Source organism: Nipponia nippon, unplaced genomic scaffold (assembly GCF_047370975.1).
Source record: "Nipponia nippon isolate SJK-2023a ecotype South Korea unplaced genomic scaffold, ASM4737097v1 scaffold_10, whole genome shotgun sequence".
NCBI lineage: Eukaryota > Metazoa > Chordata > Aves > Pelecaniformes > Threskiornithidae > Nipponia > Nipponia nippon.
The window spans coordinates 28,710,298-28,716,297 of NW_028262291.1; the positions used below are offsets into that span (position 1 = coordinate 28,710,298).

General features: G+C 41.5%; 1 protein-coding gene across 2 annotated transcripts in view; it reads right to left on the minus strand.

Moving 5' to 3' along the window:
* LOC104020365 (uncharacterized) overlaps positions 1-5,488 on the minus strand; it is a 218,401-nt gene extending 212,913 nt beyond the window's left edge. The window contains exons 1-2 of one of the 2 annotated variants that reach the window (XM_087746215.1): positions 5,363-5,488; positions 4,830-4,965 (exon numbers count right to left, since the gene is read on the minus strand). The gene's annotated coding sequence lies outside the window, so the exon portion shown is untranslated. Of the gene's footprint in view, positions 1-4,829; positions 4,966-5,082; positions 5,169-5,362 lie in introns of those variants that run through there. The other variant, XM_087746216.1, reaches the window with a different exon arrangement.
* Between the last annotated feature and the right edge of the window lie 512 nt (positions 5,489-6,000).

Consider the following 6,000-nt stretch of genomic DNA (forward strand, 5'->3'; position numbering starts at 1 on the left):
ACTTCAGAAATTTTCAGATTCATTTTTACTTTGAACTCATGCCAAAGACTCTGAACTGTACAGACAGCAAAGCTCTGCTAGTAGGTTCTGCTGACATTTGGAATCACCAGCAATTTGTTCTCAGGATGCCAGAACAAGACTCTAGATAATATTTCATCCCTATCATGAACAACATATGGGGGTGTCTCTCTTTTCAGGGTATTTTTGACCTTTTCGTTTTAAGTATTTTTTTTCCACCTACACAGGCAGTAAATTCTTTTACAGGAAGGAGACATTGACATGATAATGCTTGCAAAGTTACGGTGTTTCCTTTAACCAGTGCTTCTGGCCAAAATCCTCTAATGAATTTATCATCCATTTTGTGGTCTCCCCTCCCTACAGTAAAGTTTCTTCTCAACATTGATAATAACAGGGATGAGAAGTCAACTAGCAGCCTCTAAGCTCAGGATCTGTGGTCCAGAAAGAGTATTAGTGGCACTGAACTGAGATAGACTTTTATTCCAGCATAAATTGTACCTTACAGTGTTACGGCTTAATTAAATATTGGCCTGGTTAACCATCTGCTGAGTTTCTGAGGTGCTTTAGGAGTAGGTGGAATTTTCCCTTCCCTTATTCTTCCTGTGAAACACTTCTCCCATCTTGCCACCACTGCACACACATGCACATATGTATATCCCTTTAAATTAAATTGTCCCACAGCTGCAGATGGGAAAAGGTGAGTAATCTGTCCCATGAGACAGAGAAGAAAAGAGGAGGCAAAAATACTCTCTTTTCCAGTTGTTAGAACAGAGACAGTGGACACAATAAAGGAGAGCAAGGTCCCTCAATCCAGCCAGTGGCAGGTTAAATGTAGGTAAGACATGAAGTATCCAGCATTTTAGATCACTCATACCACACTGCATGCGTCTATCAGGAACCTTTGGACACCTCCTAAAGACGACCTTCACCCTGTTTATCTCCTGGCCATATACTGCAGTGGTAAATATGTGGAAAGGTAGTTTTCTCCTTCATTTTTTGGCCTGCTCTACAAATACCATTCTTGACATTCACTCCAGGAGTTCATCACGGCTGCTCTCTCTATGCAAATTGTGTTGCAAAAGTGGACTGATGTCCTAAAGTACCTGCTACCAAAAGAGGAGATTCATTTGGCATTAGCAGTGCTCTCAGTGGATTCTTCTCACAGGTCATTAGGAAAAAGGCATTAGGCTTGGTGGGGCCATCCCACAGTATGACATCTTGACTTGTATCTGTTTTTCAGACTGCACAACAAGAATGAACTGCATAAGTATTTCTCCTAATGACACGTAGGTTCCAGTGCACTGATCCCATTACTCTTTGATCAATAAATTAGTTGTGTAAAAATTAGTGCTCCTGGAGAGAAGAGATTAACAGCAGTGGCTTGTTTCTCTGCTGGGCACTTCGTGAACTCTTCTAAGCTCTACAGGTATACTTGGGGCAGTAAACTAATTCCAGATCTGCTTGTCCACTGCAGCTTTAGCCACGTGCCCCTGTCCTGACATACGGCCCTCTTACTGCCTCTCCCAGGTCTTCTTTCCAACCTGACCATTGATCCACAAAGCATCCACTGCTCTGGATTAGACCCATATTCATGTTCCAACACACCTTCTGGTATAGTGACGGTGTTGTTGAACTGCCTAGTGAAACAGGCAGAGACTGGCTACCTGGCAATCTACAGTGAAAAGAGAAATGTCAATGTCACTGTGTTGATACAGTACCTGGCAGAGACGCTTCACTTGCTCACACAGGCACACTTTGTGTAGCTTTAAATACTACCTACATTCAACAGCTTCTGCTCAAAACAGGTTTCCACTGAGAGCAGCTGACAATACACATTAATATTGATGGAAAAGTCCAATCACTAGGCAAAAGTTTTCTAAAAAAAACACCCAGACAGCTTCCACAGAATCAGGTCTGTGTTCAAGCTGCCTATTGTGTCGGGCTAGGGCAGGTGTCAGCACCAGGAATGGTGTCTATTCCCAGAGGGTGCTGAACACTTCAAACAAAGTATTTATAATCCCAGAATGACTAATACTAAACAAGGAACAGGGACATGCGTTCCCTTATTTGGTGTAATATGCAATCCACATGTGGCTTTTGCAGTTTATGGTCAACACAGATACTGCTAGCTGCCATAGATGACTGACTCCGTTTCTATAGATTAAGTTTGGAGCCAGCTCCAGTCTTTGACTGATAAATGAATGCTAGAGGACCTTCCTTCATTCCCTAGGTACAGGTCTCACTTTAGTAAGAACAGAGGCTCCCAGGTAATGACTTTGAGCAAAAGTTGCACGAAGGAGGGAATAATTCACCATGAATTAAACCATGCATGGGGGATGCTGCGTGAACAGGAATGACAGGGGCATGCATATAAAAAAACACCTGGCAGTACATCAGTCAAAGGATGTGCCTTCTTATATTTATGAATATTTAATTGAAGTTGCACACAAAGTGGGTGACAACAATGCCTCAGAGCTGATGATATAATACATAACCACCATTTTGACAGAAATCCAGTTCCATCCCAGACCCAACTCTCAGCAGTGGATTAGGGGAAGTGGGGGAAGTAGATTCCTACCTTATCCCCACCACACAAACACACAGAAGTATTTTGGACAGACTGTTTAAATTCCTGTTACAGATCTTATACACTCTTAAAAATCCCTTGCAGAGCAAATATTTGTTAATGTTTGTATGCTTATGTGCTTGCAAGAGACAGTGCCCATATGCAAAACTGTGCTTCTGCATTTATGCATGCACTTATGCTTTTATTCATGCATATGGGGATTAGCATGTACAATTATTCCTTTTTCTAATCCTAGTGAAATGTGGTAGGGCCATTACTGCCAAGAAAGGGAACTTCCATCTCCTTCACATTATTTGCCACTAATGGGCTGTGCCTGGGTAATTATAGCTCTGGAAGGAAAAAAGGTGAGATGGGCTTGCCTGGGTAATTATAGCTCTGGAAGAAAAAAGGTGAGCTGGGCTTGCCTGCTGTAGAGCTACCATGAAGTCAGGATATTAGCATTGCCTGGAGATAAAAGCATGGGCAAGTTACATGGATTCTAGTAACTGCTGAAAAATATATGAACTATTTAAAAAACAAAATGCTTAAGGTGTAAAGTCTCAGTTCTCCACGGCATCCAGGGAAAGTACTAACTTTGCACAGCAGAACTGCAAAAGATGCCATGGTAATCCCACTTCTGGCAGGCAGCCTTCCCAAAGCACTGTCACCTTCTTTTTCTCTTCCTCCCTTCCCTACTTTAATTAGACTGTTAAGGAGGTATCCAGTTCTTCAGCTGATGGAGACGGCCATGTACCATTATAGAACTGTTTCAGCCCCTTTTCAGTCTCCAGGTGAAAGGCAGTGACCAACTGAAATACTTTTTTTTTTTTTTTTCTTTCTTTTCCCCCTTCAGAATCTTGGGATCTAAAATGCCTGACTTTGATATCAGCCAGCACTAAGATCCTCAGGATTTGCCTTTTCAATTATTTTTTTCCCCCTACTGCATCTATTCCACTGATAAAAAAAGAGCCTAGAAATCAGCTGCTGTTCATAAACATCACAGAGGCAAAGCAGAGGAACTCTAGACACAGGTAATACACTAGAGAGAGTGATGCCTCTCCAAGAATCCCACTAACCTATTATGAAATCGGGTAGCAGTAGATCTGCAGGTTGAATCCAGTATGACTCCAGAATGCAGCTGAAGACTATTTTCTCTACCATCACAGGCTGTAGGGCTGCTTGCATGACATGGCCCCAGCATGGAAAATGCTTTTGAATGGCTCACCAACAATATGTAGTTGAAAAACCACAGTTTGGAGATGTCCAAGTTAACACAACTCTGATCTTTAAATTGCTGCTAATGTCAAATCCCAGCAGTGCCATAAGCCAAACTCAGTCAAACTGCTACATGTCTAACTCTTGAGAGTCTCCAGGATTAACGCTATAACATGCGTATTGCCTGTACATGCTGTAAGCCCATCAGGTTTCAAAAGCAAAGAAAAACCTGGAAAATACCTGCGTAAAAGCATTTTTCAGAGAGTCAAGATAAATAGAAGAAACTGTGCTGACTTCTGAATGTATTGCTTTTTCTCCTGTGAATTATAACTAGCTGATACTCGCAGCTTGGTCTTTGAAGTACTTTTTGGCTGGAAACTCCACATTTCAGATGAGAGATAAAATTAGGAACTCAAATATTTATTTTCATGAAAGCTCTCCTAGCACATTTTTTAAACATGTGATGTCAGGTCTTAAGCTGTTGAAAGCATACATATCCCAAAACTGAGGAAGGATTATATGGTTATACTAGTTCCCAAATTTCTCCTCTTTCCTTCTGCAAAGAACATAATCATTTTCCCATGGGGCAAATGAACTGTCTTCTGGCTCCATGCTGCCCCATTCCTCCAGCACACCAGAAAACACCCATCCCTCTTGCACAGACCACTTTGCTCTTTGACCATTTATGCCTATTATTCTCTGTCCTGGGCATCTCAGCTCCATTTAAGCAGCTTAATTTTTCCATGGGAGGTGGAAGATAGGAGTACTTAGAGACCACAAAAAGAGCCTTACAAGCTGATTTTTCTTCTAACTGAAAAGCCAAAAGTTTTGCCTAAGACAACCTGGGCTGCTCTCTTCAACACTGTCTTTCACAGCTCAGTACCCTCAACTTTTTTTTTCTCACTTCAGAAAAGAACACCTTAGAGCTGTAGGATTGTAGAGTTGTAGCCCCTCAGGTAAACCAGTGCTCTAAGAGTCAGCAATGGTGACCAGAATACAGCTATTTTAGTAGTAACAATATGCTACTCGCCTAACCCCATGCTGAGCTTCCTGTTACAATCCATCTTCATCACAAATCTTCACATCAAAGGACAGCTTGGGTCATTTGCAATGTTTCCTTGGACTTCAGCTTCTCCCACAGACTCTCAAGAAACCATCATTAGTACCTGTATGATTCACAAAATCTACTTTCAGAACAGTATTCTAACAAGAGCACACACATGGCAGGTGAAAGAAAGCAAATTTTGAGTTAAAAAAAAACCAAAACACTATGACATTAATACCTGGACCAGCAGAAGCTGGACTAAGTGGCCTCAAAGGGTCCTCGTAGTCTTTTACTCATGCACACTTACACCATGAAGTATCCACTGTGCTTATTCTGTGCTGATAGACACCACTGCATATATTATATTCTGACTCTGAGAACTTTCAGTACTAAAAGGACAATTATTTAGTCACTTACGATGGTGGCACAACCCTCTCCCATCACAGGGGAAAATCCTGTACAAAAGACCCAGTTCCTGCTGTTAACTACGTGTTATCCAGTACCACAGCAACTACTACCTGCAGTCCTTGGGATTCAAGGCAAAGTTCTTCATCAGTAAGTATAAAGAGATTAACCACAGAAACACTGACTAACGAAGTATCCTCTGTGCAAAGCTACACAACTCCTTCAATACAACTTTTTCAAAGCTAGATCCCCAAACTCTGTGAAAGCTGCGGGTATTAAGCACGTCTGAGAACTAGCACACCTGTTTCAAATCCTGCATGCAGCTGAAGGTGCTTCTCTTTAGCAATCAGCTTTGAAAACCTGACCTTAATTGCTTGTCTAGAACAGAGGTAATAGCACCCAACTGCTTTGTAAGTGCTAGCAAGAGAACACTTGAAGACTAGAGGCTCTGTTCCTTTGCCAAATATTACTTGTCAGAAAAGTGTAGCAATCCCCATAGGGATGACAGGACTCCTGGCTCCTAGTTCTCATTCTGCTACTGAGAAATCCTTTTTAAGCTTTTCCATGAGTCCACATCTGGATTTCTTTATTCATGAAATGCGGCTAAACATCCCATTTTTCAGTACAGTATTTCAATATATTTTCAAAATACTTTGAATGAGACATGCTGAGAAAGTATTGAACATTATTACCTGCTTGTACATTTTTTATGTCATTTTTTAGCCTAGCAGTGTATGTTCCCAAGACATGC